The sequence below is a fragment of the Natator depressus genome, chromosome 1, assembly GCF_965152275.1.
Source record: "Natator depressus isolate rNatDep1 chromosome 1, rNatDep2.hap1, whole genome shotgun sequence".
NCBI classification, from domain to species: Eukaryota; Metazoa; Chordata; order Testudines; family Cheloniidae; genus Natator; species Natator depressus.
Genome location: NC_134234.1, coordinates 189,277,541 through 189,290,910, shown reverse-complemented (window position 1 = coordinate 189,290,910; position 13,370 = coordinate 189,277,541).

The window sequence follows — 13,370 nt, the reverse complement described above, 5'->3', positions numbered from 1 at the left end:
GCATATCTGAAGTATGTCAACCTTGGCAGTGTCCCTTTAAACATTAGTGGTAGCGACAGAGTGGAGATATTTTCCCCTTAACATAAAGATGATGTTCTAATGTTTAATATAGGACTATGGGTAGAAGGGTTTGGCAGCAATTGTTGCATGTGCTTGGAATATAAAGACAAATATTTTCCTCTTCCACCTCCTCTTAACAATCCCTGCCACAGTGACAGTGGGGGGAGGGGAGGGAGAAAAATTTCCAATTTGTTTTGCTTGATAATATGTATAATGAATTATTTTTCATTTGCTTGTCTGCTACTCTGTTGGGAATAGGAAGTAATCCCTTCCTCACAGCAGTGCTTTTTATTGTCTCTCCCCTTCCCCACTTTGATTTAGTTTTTTAGGTATTTCTTTGGTGCAATCATGTTTATTTACTAGGAATATACACAAAGTCCCATTTCTCTGAAAATAGTAGGAACAAACATAAGGCAATTTCCTTCTGCCTTGCTTACAGTTTCCAAGCCTGCTTTTCCAGCTAGTCACGTGCCCTGAGGAGTTCTGTCTCTGCTCCCTCTCAGGGCCATGCTCATGACTGCTCCTCTGGCTTTTTGTTAGCTTTCTCTTCCTTTCTGTTTCTTTTCACATTCATCTACAGCCAAATCAATGTCCCAGCACCTCCATTTATAATCAGTCCCTGGAGGTTTGCCAACCCTCCAGGACTGTCCTGGAGTCCCCATGAATTAAAGATTAATCTTTAATTTAAGATTGTCATGTGATGAAAATTCCGGGAATACATCCAACCAAAACTTGCAGCCCTAGTCCCTGGGGAAACCCTCAGCCCATGTGGCTTAGCTACTGATTGGCCTAGCATGCAGTCCAGTGCCTTGGATGGTGGTCTCGGTTATCTCCAGCTATCTTACTCCACAAAGGAACTTTACTATTTCTTCCATTGAGTCTGAGTGAAGATGGTTAGTGTCACACTTCACGGTGCGATTCAGACCAGTAAGAGGTTGTGTCACTGCTCATATTATAACCCTGAGTGCCTCAAAATGCTTCAGCTGCCTGTGGCTCCCAGCTGGGGACACACACGTACACAGCCAGCAACCCGCATGCACTCACGTTCTGTATTCTGTACAGCTCTGGCTCAACCCCTTTAAATACAGCAGCCTGCCAGCAGTTATCACAGACCCACTCTTATCTTCCCCAGACTTGGTTAATGTTAGGTGACCCCAACACACCCCCAGTCCTGAACCTTCCCAAACCTATCTGCTCTGTAATGTCCAACCCTCTCCTGCAATGTTCAGAGAAATAATACAGTCGGTCCGCGCCTTTAAAGAGACAAAACCCAACAATTTGCCACATTAACTGGAGTTAACATTCACTTTAATTCAAACACAACATTGTTTGATGAAAGGTGAAACAGGTTTATTAACCAAAGAAGGTAGGATTTTAAGTGAGTTCAAGTATAAGAGATAAAGTTAGAATGGTTATTAGCAAATTAAAGTGAAATGCCTGCTAGCAACTAAAACTTAAACTAGCAACATACAGCCTTTGTTCAAGACACTTTTTATCCCCCACAGTCTTCCAGCAAAATGGTTTACTTTCCCTTCAGTCAGGATCTCCTTCAGGAGCCCAAAGTATTGATTTCTTTGTGTTCTTTCTGCCCCTTTCTTTTATAGTCCAGTGAACCTTTGAATGGATTCTTCTCAAGTTTGCCCTCGACGTAAAGTTTATTCAAGCTGTGAGGAAGGTGACATGGAATCTGGTGGTGAAGGAAGCTCCATGCTTTTTCTTCCCCCTTGATAGCTTAATAGCTTTGTTTACCTAATACATAAAAATGGACCTTCACTGTCTTTGCCTGAAGACCAGGCTGGACAGAGAATCAAATACACATTCCTTTGTCCAAGGCAGATCTGTTTACCAACTCTCCCTGACATGCCTGGTTTAAACACATTTTTGTCATAATTCCAGCTTATATCTATAACTATTAATATACACATCATGATCAGCAAGGGATGAATTTTCAAATGATACCTCATGAGGCAATATTTTGTACAAAGGTGATTACAACACTGTGTAGGGAGTGAATGCAGGGTGCTTAGGGTCAGAGCTAGCACACTCCTCAGCTTGAATAAGGTCTGTGATTGCCCATAGACACACTTGATGGCAACCATTAACACCTTGTAACATAACACCTGCCTTTTAATGCTGCAACTCTGGCTGAACTTCCCCAGCTCTGAATCTCTTAACTCCGGATTTTGGTGTTGGATCTTTAGCTGGACTCTCTTGGATCCTGCAACACAGCTCTAGATCTCCAGCTGGCCATACTGGATTATGGCCCTGCAGCTGGAACGTGGCCCTCAACCTCTCATTCAGCCTCAAGGAATTGACAGCTCTTAAATTCTCACAAGAGCTAAGGTATAAGAGAACTCCTTGTTTACAGCATTACTTCTTGGGGTGGGAGGCAGTGAACCTTAATGATCAGTCAAGTGGAACTTTTTAAGAGTGGAGACAAGGAGAGATACAGGTTCAACATTGGGCATGGATTTTAGTCACTTAACTTCCTGTAATGTTGACTCGGTGGTTGTGCCGTGCTTTGAAAATTGAAGGTTAAATATTTGAAATTCCAACCAAACAGCATTCTTAATCAAGCTTAAACCTTTTAATAGCCCATAGCAATTATACTTTGGGTGATGCAGCTGGATCCTACCCTGTTCTGACCCGAGAATGAAAACTCAGCCTCAGAGTATTTGCCAATAAAATGCAACTTTACCCTGCCCAAGCCTTTTGGATATTTGTACAGCTTTCACAGTGTTTTGGAAATGTCTGATGTAGAAGAGCATAATATATCTCATGCTGAATCTAGAATGGAATGTATAATCTAAGCAGATGGATCTCTCTCTCTCTCTCTCCCCCCAGATAGTGCAGGAAAAAGGTTTACTACATTTAAGGAACAAATTGTACAGTTAGGCAGATAATTATATACCTTAACTCTTCCCTGCTATAGTATTCAGAGTAACAGCCGTGTCAGTCTGTATTCGCAAAAAGAAAAGGAGTACTTGTGGCATCTTAGAGACTAAGGGTACTCCACAGTATGCATCCGATGAAGTGAGCTGTAGCTCACGAAAGCTTATGCTCAAATAAATTGGTTAGTCTCTAAGATGCCACAAGTACTCCTTTTCTTTCTGCTATAGTATGACAGTGTTCAGCTTGATTTCTTCCTCACTTACCCCTCGGAGATTCTCTCTGTTCTTCTTGGAGGGTCAGCACTACTTGAAGCATCTTCCCATGTAAGAAAAATGCCACTAACCATGCAGTAGTTGCTTTGTTTAGCCCCATATGACAGACATTTCAGGATGAATTCTACTTTTGGGGCTGTGTGTGAGTAAGCTGTTACATAACCAGCCATAACGGCCTTAAAGGCTTCTTCGTTAAATTCAGGGTTGGTGATGACGCGTGCAACTGCTCTTCCTCTAAAGCAATAGTTTAACTTAATAGATCATTTCAGGAACAAAATATAACAACCCCATAGAAGACTAGTTTTAAAGTGCCCTTATTTTAGACTGCTCCATTTCTGAAACCCTGGGTGGTAAATAAGTCAATGGATTATAAAAGAAGTCATGATCTTCGAGTAGTATTGTATGATGTGGTTAACAAGCAAGAAAACATTGTGATCGGAAAACACATTCATGCATCATGGAGTAATTAGTGTCCACAGGTAATTATATCTCCATCTCAGTCTTCCCTAATGCCCTCATAGTTGATTATTATTTATTTATCCACTTATAATAGGCTGGCAGTGTTTGTTTGAAACAATCCATCTTGTGATTAGCTGTTGATTCTGCTTGGAAAGGATTAAGTGGATTTTGTTGATTCATTGGGGCAGATAGAACATTATCTTATCTGGTTAGTAGGGAGATGGGAGAGGCTTTCTGGGGAAAGGAGATCTTGTGTTGGGGCCAAGCCATCTCAAGCAGGACTGAGCAAATAACTGAGTTATTGGGTTTGGCAAATATTTCTGGTTCCCCAGAAAATTTGTTTTTCAGTTCATTTACTTTTTGCTTGGAAAAAAAAAAATCTGTCAGCTCTAATCCTGAGGTAGAAAGACCTGAGGAGAATATTTAATCTAACAATATCTTTCTTAGGGCTTGTCTACATGGAGATTCAATGTGGTATGGTATAAATTACAGAAACAGGAAGATAAAGTAACTGTATGGTGAATAGATTAATGTACTCAGTCATGAGGCTAATAACATACAAGGGAAAGAGAGAAATCAAGAAGCACAGGCACGGGGAGAAAAGATTAGGGTTTAAATATTAGCTTGATCCAATTTTAAAGGAATCTGCTAAATCACAACATGATCAAAGTGACAAAGTAGTAACAAATTACCTTGCTAGGAATTATGTTAAGGATCCTTGTTCTGCATTCTCTAACTTAGTAACGATAGTAATAAATCTGTGTGATTACTTCTGTGTGGCTTTATGCATGTTTGTTTCAGAGAAGGAAAACACGTCAGAGGATAATCTGGCTTTTGAAATAATCACCTAACAATGCAGAAGAAGGAATGGTGGTCAGGAAGCAAAAACAGAGATTTTTTTCATGGCCCAATGAGGTTTGTCAGCACTTATACAGCCATTTAAAACCCCAAGACATCTGGACTCTTAGTTTGTGTTTTGACCTCTTCTGCCAATGATACTGGATACTGGAACATACAAAGTCGAAGGCTTTTGCAGACCTGATTTACATCAGACATTCCTGTGTGAGAGAAAAGCTTGCTGCTCTCAGCAGCAATGAGAGGTGAATGTTCTTTAAAATAAGGCTATTTAGAGCAGTCTTACTTTTATTGATAGATCATTATAGGGTCCTGAGAAGCAGAAACATGCTACTTAAAACAAAGTATGTCCAGAGCAAATAAAATACAAAATATCTTCTAGCTGCTACTAAAGGAGGAAGTGCCTTTTAGCCCTCCTCATTTTGATTAGTAGGGGCCCAGTCCACAGATTACAATATGGTCAGAGGGTGGCCAGCACTTTGAGTTGTCAGGTCCAGTATTTGCTGACAGCTAAAATGAAAACTGAAGTTATAAAACTATCGTCCACAGAATTTACAGTGTGATGACTCCCAGCAGTTTTCTGAACAAGAAATGCAGGTTTATTAGCAGGGTAGGCCTGCTTTCCTGGCTGGCTTTTGAAATGGCTGGAGTTCAGAATGACTTACAGAAAATGTTTATCCAAAGCAGTTGTTCCATTTAATTATTATTATTATTATTTTATTTTACTGCTGCATCTAGTAAGACAAAGAAAAAAAAAGACCCTGGAACTGGCCTTCATTGCCTAAAAACTGCCATGTTAATGTCCATGTAGTCCAATATCACAGACCAGTGCCCCATATAGCTCAGGATCTTGTCTACAGAAGGGGCCAATAAAGGAAGGAGTAAAACCTCTATTATACCCCTAACTGTGCCATACTGTTGTGACGTGAGGGAATCATTTGATCTGCTTGTATTCGGAGCCATGAGTGTTTGAGAATTATTTGAATGTTCTCCTAGTCAGTAAAACCTGTAGATACCTCTTCACATTTGGATAAAAGTCTAATTTCCAGACCATTCAATTAATAACCATATGCTGGAGAGTTTAATGAAAAACAGTTAATGCCCCTTCTCTTCCCCCTCCTCCCCCCAAAAAACTTTTTTGTTCTTGCCTACAATTTTTTGGTGGGGAGAGAGGGGACATCAACTGAATATGAAAGACAAATTCTCATGTGAAACTAGTCTGTTGGGAGACAAAACTGTTTGAAATAAATAAATGGCAATTTTTTTCATCAAATAGCAGATTGAGGCCAATGTGTATAAAATTCACAGGTTTGCCAGTTTTCACAACAATGTCACATTGAATGGCAGAAACCGTCAAATTCTGCCCTGGATAAAACTGATCAATACCACATATTTTCATTTAGATGCCTGCTATGATTAGAGCTGCCCTCACTTCACTATGCACTTTCACCACCTACAGCAAGCAGCAAAGGGAAATGTTCCAATTTAATATATGAACCCTTGTGCTGAAGCTTCACAGGAATTACAGCTGCAAGTAAATTACCCCTTCTTAACCCCTACCACTATAAATAATCTGTTCTCCAGCTCTTAATGCTCAGTGCCTCCTCCAGTCTGGAGAGTATTTTTCCTTTCTCTTTCTCTATACGTTTTGTTGTTGTTGTTGTTATTTTATTGCTAAATATAGAACACCCTGTTTACCTTGGTCAGTAGCTTCTAGACCTTTGTGTTTTTTTCCCCACCCCCAGTCAGGAAATGAAAAACAGATGGAGTGTTCATTTAAGGACAGGAAAATAACTTTAAATAACCAGATGAACATATTCTTATGGTTGAATTATGTGATCTTTTGTTAAAATGTGTGGCTCCTTGGAGGCACTCCAGGATTGTGGGGTTGTGGAATGTTAATTTTACAGACTGCCCTGAGTTCAGAAGTGAGGCTTCTCCTGACAGCATGAATTGGACTTCCTTCTTCACTTCTTATGCTTCAGAAATAGCATTTTCCCAGCAGTGTAAATAACTTGACTGAAATAGAAATCAGCCTGTCTGGAAATTTGGGGTACAGTAACACTCACTTAAAGTCTCCCGGTTAACCTTGTTTCATTGTTACATTACTGATCTGTTAGAGAACATGCTTGTTTAAAGTTGTGCAATGTCCCTTATAATGTTGTTTGGCAGCTGCCTGCTTTGTCCATTGCTTGCAGGAAGAGCAGCCGGTTGCGCTAGCTGTTGGGGGGGGGGCTTGGAACCAGGGTGGACCGGCAGCCCCCCTCTCAGCTCCCCTAAGTTCCCTGTGCGGCAGCCGCCCAGCAGGCTATCAGTTGCCGGGCAGTTCAGCTGTCCCTCCCCCCACTGCCCCATGCTGCTCCTGCCCTCTGCCTTGGAGCTGCTCCTGGGAGCCTCCTGCTTGCTGTGCAAGGTGGGGGGGAAGGGGTGCTAATGTCAGGGTGTCCCTCCCCATCCCTCCCCGCCCCGCTCCTTTACCCCGTCCACAGAGCAGCTGTGGATACAGGACAGGGCTCAGGATGGAGGGAACTTGCTGGCAGCAGCTGCTGTCTCAACTTGCTGATGTACTTAAAAAGGCAATGTACTTGGAGTGTGGTCAGCATACTTAAAGGGGAAATGCGCGTCTCTCTCACACACACGGTGTGTGTCTCTGTCACTCTCTGCCATGCTGTCTCCCCTCCCTCCATTCCTGCTGCCTTGTAGAGTGTGAGGCTACATTAACAACAATGTGTTAACCCTTGAGGGCTCAGCCAAGTGCTAGTTCATCATTTAGCAGTAAGACATTCCCTGGGAAATATCCCACCCTCTGACTTCATCTCAACCAAGCTTCACAATCATCACTGCTGTGTACAGTATTATATTGTTTAAAACTTATACTGTATGTGTGTGCGTGCAGTCTTTTGTCTGACAAAAAAAATGTTCCTGGAACCTAACCCCCCCATTTACATGAATTCTTATGGGGAAATTGGATTCGCTTAACATTCTCTTAAAGTAGCATTTTTCAGGAACATAACTACGTTAAGCGAGGAGTTATTGTATTTGTAACCTTAATCCTGATCTTAATTTTGCAGCTGGCCCTCTAGATTTGTAATGCAAGATCTGAACATCATGATGTTTGGTTTGTTTGAAATCCATAACCAGGTCTTGTATGTTGGGTCCTTGTTGAATCAGGGACTTTATCTGTACTTTTATAGACTTTTCTATGCCTTTCATGCTGAAATCTGACAAACTATTTTCACAAACAATGTATACAAGAATAACTTCTCAAAAGTTATAAATTAATATTCAATGAAAATTTGGGCTCTGCTCTGGTTAGTGACTCATTCCCATGATCTTACTGTAATTATTATACATTATTACCAATGAATAGTTTGGACAAGTAGTTTCCAGGTTATAGGTTGTTTGCAAACAGCTCACTTCAACTTTTGCCCACTTAGAGGCTGTTCCCAGTTCATGGGGTAGGGTGAAGAAAGGAATGAAGGGGGTGGGAGGAGAGAGTGAAAGAGAAGGGAGACGCTAGTGTGGAGTATGGCCATAATGTAATAGCAATGAACCACGGCAGGATGTTTATTCCTGGGTCATTTCTTTATGCAGGTCCTTGATCACACATTCCATAATGGACCCATAGCTCAGTAACACTCTTCCTGTTGTAGCTTATTACATAATACTTTCAAAACAGGTAGCTTATGCCTATAAGGGAATGTTTGTATTGCTTGGTCTAGCTTTATTATAGAGCACTGAGAAGTGCTCAGCCAAACAGAGCAGGAGATCAACTGAACATTCCTATTGCATAAACTGTGAATAGAGCTGCGGGCCTTGCACTGCTGAGGTAATAAAAACCATACAAAAGCTCCTGCATAATTGTCATTATTACAAGCAGGGCACTGCTTCACTGAGTTCAATTTCAGTGGGAGGAAGTTACACTCCGTTTAAATAGAGGTAATCTTTCTGGACCTCTTTTGTTAGATTCTCATGCTTCATGATAAATTTCTATTTGTCAGTGTAGCTCACCCTTGTTTAAATTGAACCATGCCTCATTCAGAGGTCTGAAAAAAGGACAGAGCCACTTGGCTTTATTTCATGATCCCTATAGGGGTTTTTTGTCAGAACCGCTCATGGGCTCTGGTTGCAACAAAGGTTACCTTGGAGACACATGCAGAATCATGTCACTGCTCCAGTTCAGGCCTCATTGTTGGATTATTCAAGATCTAACAAGATCAGAGCTGTTCCTGTCCTCTACTTTGAACAGAGGTAACCTTGGAGGCACTGATAAATTGACATAACTCCAGTTCAACCCTTTGTGTTCAGATTATTTCATTCTGTGTTGGCTTCATTGTCCTTGAGCCATTTTTGTGAGGGAGCTGGGAACACCAACCTCCCAATAAAATACTTTTTTTTTCTGTTGAAAGTTGAACTGGACGTTTTCCAGAGCACAAAATCAAAATCCACCCTCAAAATTCTGGCTTTGTCAAACCCAGCTAACAAGGGCAACAGCCTGAATGGTGCCAGGGTAACGTCAAGGAAAATAGACAAGTGACACTTGTCAAGGATTATCTATTTCTGAGCTTCCTGTAAACATTCGTACAAAGCTTTCAGACTGAACTGAGATTCTGAATGTTTCACTGCACTATATTGCACTTGTTAATATTAGAGGAACCCGACACTTGCTTTTATAAGACCTTGTTTATAGTTGTTTATACTTCACCAAACTGTAATTGTTTAGGCTGAAATGTTCCATGCCAGGTATCTGCCTCATGCTTTATTATTTTATTAAAACTTCAGCCAAAACAGCTCAGCCATTTCCAAGTATCAGGCTAATAAAAAATATGCTGTTTTGACCCATGTTAAAAATTTTGGCAGCCTTTCTTTTGAACAGCTCTAGCACCAGCTACCTTTGGAGCAGGGGCTTGAAATTTGGTGTAGTGGGGGGTGTCCTTTGTGTCAGGTGTATGTATGCCTTTTGCCATTCTTCATGGAAGTTCATCCAAATATGGCCAAGTTATATCCCTTACATGTAATGTTGAACATCAGGTTTTGACATTTCCAGAGGGTTTTCAGCCACATCCACAAATTGTTTTGCTGTCCAGAAACATTTTTTTTTTTTTGGGGGGGGGGGGGGCAATTTTTACTGTTTGCCAAAAAAAAAAAAAAAAAATTGCCCACCTCAAGTTAAAAGAATATTATTAAAGTTGCAAAGTTAAGAAATGCCAGAAGTTAGGTTGCCTGTGCAACCTTAATTCAGTCCCCTGTGTGCATATTCATTGTGAGCCAGTCTTTAATTACATGATGACTTGCTATTTTTGCCGTAGGGCCAGGCCTCTTTCAGTGTGCAGGATGGACAGTCAGATATTTGCTGACACCCCCCCCCCCCCCCCCAGTCTTTACTGGAATCTAGCCTAACCAGTACAGGCATCCTTTCTCTACTCCCCCAGCTCTCCATCCCAGTGTCCCCTTCTCCTGTGGGCTCCTTGTCCCAGTCTCCTTGCCCAGCCAGTTGCATGGTTTCTCTCTCTCATACGCATCCCTTCATGGGTATCACCAGGCTCCTCACCCAAGGCTACTCCTTTTCCTCCCTTCTGCTTCTGCTTTCGCCCCCTTTGCATTTGAGTCTGATGGCTTCTTCCTCCCAACAGGTGGGAGCATGGGGAGCACAGAAGAGAGAGGCTCCCTGCTCTCAGTTCTGGTGGCCAGACCCACCCCAGCCTGGAGCAGCAATTATAGTCCTAGTATGTCCCCATAATCCTGTGCTGGAGCTCAGTTGCTCTGTAGGGATAGAGCGTGTGTAGTACAGTCACAAGCAGGAGTGTTGTGGGATGCAGCATGGTCAGTGAGGACAGAAGTTTCAGGGATTTTAGCTGTTCAACTCTGGTAGGTCTCTACTGAGCATGTTGTAAATTAAATTTTTCAATTTTGTTTCAACAATTTCAACATGAAATGTTTCAACATTTTGAAAGTAAATGCTATTACTTTTCAAAATGTAGCCAAATTTAAAATTTGAGATGAAAAATACCTAAAACTTTACTGAAAAACTCATTTCAGATTGAACAAGACTTTTCTTTTGGATTTTTCTGTTCAGCCTCTGAACTAAAAAATCCACTGTTTGCTCAGCTCTACTACTAACATACGTTTTCTTGTTTGTAATTTATATGGTAGTGCCCAAAGGCCTCAGTTAGTATTTACGGACCCATTTTGCTGGGTGTTACAAGGCAATCAGCTACTCACCCTGTTTCCACCATCCCACCATGTGGAGGAGGGTTGGACTTGTGGGAGGTAGAGAAATTTTAGGATGTAGTATATTTGGCGAGCTAGTCTCTTCAGGCTGCTATAGCAGGGATCTTGTCTGAAACACCCTGGCTACTGGGCTCTGGCTGGACAGACCAGGTTTGTTAGCCTAGTAATAGGGCAACTGGTGTAAGAGATGGTGTCAAGGTTCCTTCCCCACTGTGAACTCTAGGGTACAGATGTGGGGACCTTCATGAAAACCGCCTAAGCTTACTTTTACCAGCTTAGGTTAAAACTTCCCCAAGGTACAAACTATTTTACCTTTTGCCCTTGGCCTTTATCGCTGACACCACCAAACGTCTAACAGATATATAACCAGGAAAGAGCCCGTTTGGAAACGTCTTTCCCCCCAAAATCCTCCCAAACCCTATACCCCCTTTCCTGGGGAAGGTTTGATAAAAATCCTCACCAATTTGCATAGGTGAACACAGACGCAAACCCTTGGATCTTAAGAACAATGAAAAAGCAATCAGGTTCTTAAAAGAAAAATTTTAATAGAAGAAAAAGTAAAAGAATCACCTCTGTAAAATCAGGATGGTGAATACCTTACAGGGTAATTAGATTCAGAACATAGAGAATCCCTCTAGGCAAAACCTTAAGTTACAAAAAGACACAAAAACAGGAATATCCATTCCATTCAGCACAGCTTATTTTATCAGCCATTTAAACAAAACAGAATCTAACGCATATCTAGCTAGATTACTTACTAAGTTCTAAAACTCCATTCCTGTTCCGTCCCTGGCAAAAGCATCACACAGACAGAGAGAGAGAGAGAGGCTTTGTTTCTCCCTCCCCCCAGCTTTTGAAAGTATCTTGTCTCCTCATTGGTCATTTTGGTCAGGTGCCAGCGAGGTTACCTAGCTTCTTAACCCTTTACAGGTGAAAGTGTTTTTCCTCTGGCCAGGAGGGATTTTAAAGGTGTTTACCCTTCTCTTTATATTTATGACAGATGGTCACTACAGAAACGAACCTGCAGCCAGCAAGTCCTTCAGTGGTCTTGGTTTTACCCTGCCATTTGAAATTTTGCTGTCTGAGAGTGTGTGCATGTTGATGCGCAACTGCTTGTTGACTTTAAATGAATTCCCGCACAGCCTTTGATGATCCACTAAGTGCTGTGGTGATCGGGGAATGGCAAAAATGACAGGAGATGGACACTGCTAGGATTCATAGTCATTAACCTATGTGTAGGTGAGTCAAGACTTTGGTAGCTCTGTGTTGACTTGGGGTGACACTGTAGTTCAGCAGTATCTTGACCGACTTGGCTGCTCTATTCAGGGACAGCACAGCAGACTGATTGAGGAGGGGGGCTAAAAATTGTGTATCCCATACAGCCTAACCCGCTTACTAAGGCTGAAGTGTGTCCCGTCACGTGGTTGAAATTTAAGCAGGACTCAAAAGGCTTCCTTTTGTCTCAATGTTACGGCATGGACTGTCCATACATTCCTTGATTGTCCAAATCAAACTGACCGTCCTGCTAGTGGACCGCTCTGATGCTCGAAAGCTTGAAGATACTGTATCAACACTGCAGCACTTAGCAAGATGCTGTTTGCTGAAGAGGATTGACTGAGGAGAGTGCTGGGTATGCTTTCTTCTGGAAGAGAAGGGATGCCTGCAAAATGAGCCACACGACATGAGAGTCAGCTTTCTTTTATGCCTGGATGCTGTACAAACACAGATAAGAGACAATCCAGCCCCTAGAGGTTTACAACCTAACAGAGGTAAACAAATGAAGTGCTGGGCATGGGGATATAATGTTATAAGCAAATGAGTACAGTGATAAACTGGCACAGTTGAGTCATTGATAAGGATTTTGTTAGGTTTTTGTATTGGTGAGAAGGATTTACAAGAGTGGGGGCGTTAGTAAGAGGAAGGAAGGAGAATAGGGACAGTCAGAGCCCTTCACTAGCCTAGCCAAGCAGGATTTTGCAGGTTTCACAGCAGAGGTGGGTCTTGAGGAAGTATTGTCTGGCGGTCAAGGTATTAGCTTTATAAAAAAATTTTGGGGAGCTTTTCTCATGCAAAGTTTGGAGGTGCTGGAGGGAGGAGCTGACTGGCAAGCAATACAGGCTGGGACTGGAGCTTTGGCAGAGAGAAGGCAGTAGGTGACAGGGCTATACATTGCAGCATTCTAGGGCATGGTGTGGCAGGGCTAGATTAAATCTTACAAGAAAAAGCAAGACATTTGTTTGATGCACAGATGAAGCAGGAGCCAGTGGAAGGACAAAGAAACGATTATACAGTGAAAACAACAAGCCCAGGTACATTTAGGAGCAGTATTTGAATGGGCAGTACATTGGGATGATTTTAAGAAAAAAACTGCTCTAAAACTAATCCCAAATGAGTGATTTGGCAGGTTTAAAAAGTTTCTCTTCCAATTCCATCCTCTTTCTCTCACTGCTCTTACTTCCCACCAGCTCATCATTTATCCTATGCCTTTGAATCTTTGTCACTTTTTTAACTTCCTCCCAACAATTCTTAAACTCATGTTCATATAGCACAGCTCATTTTAAAGCGTTTAGAATTCAGCTTCTGTGAATTCCTTTTCTGAAC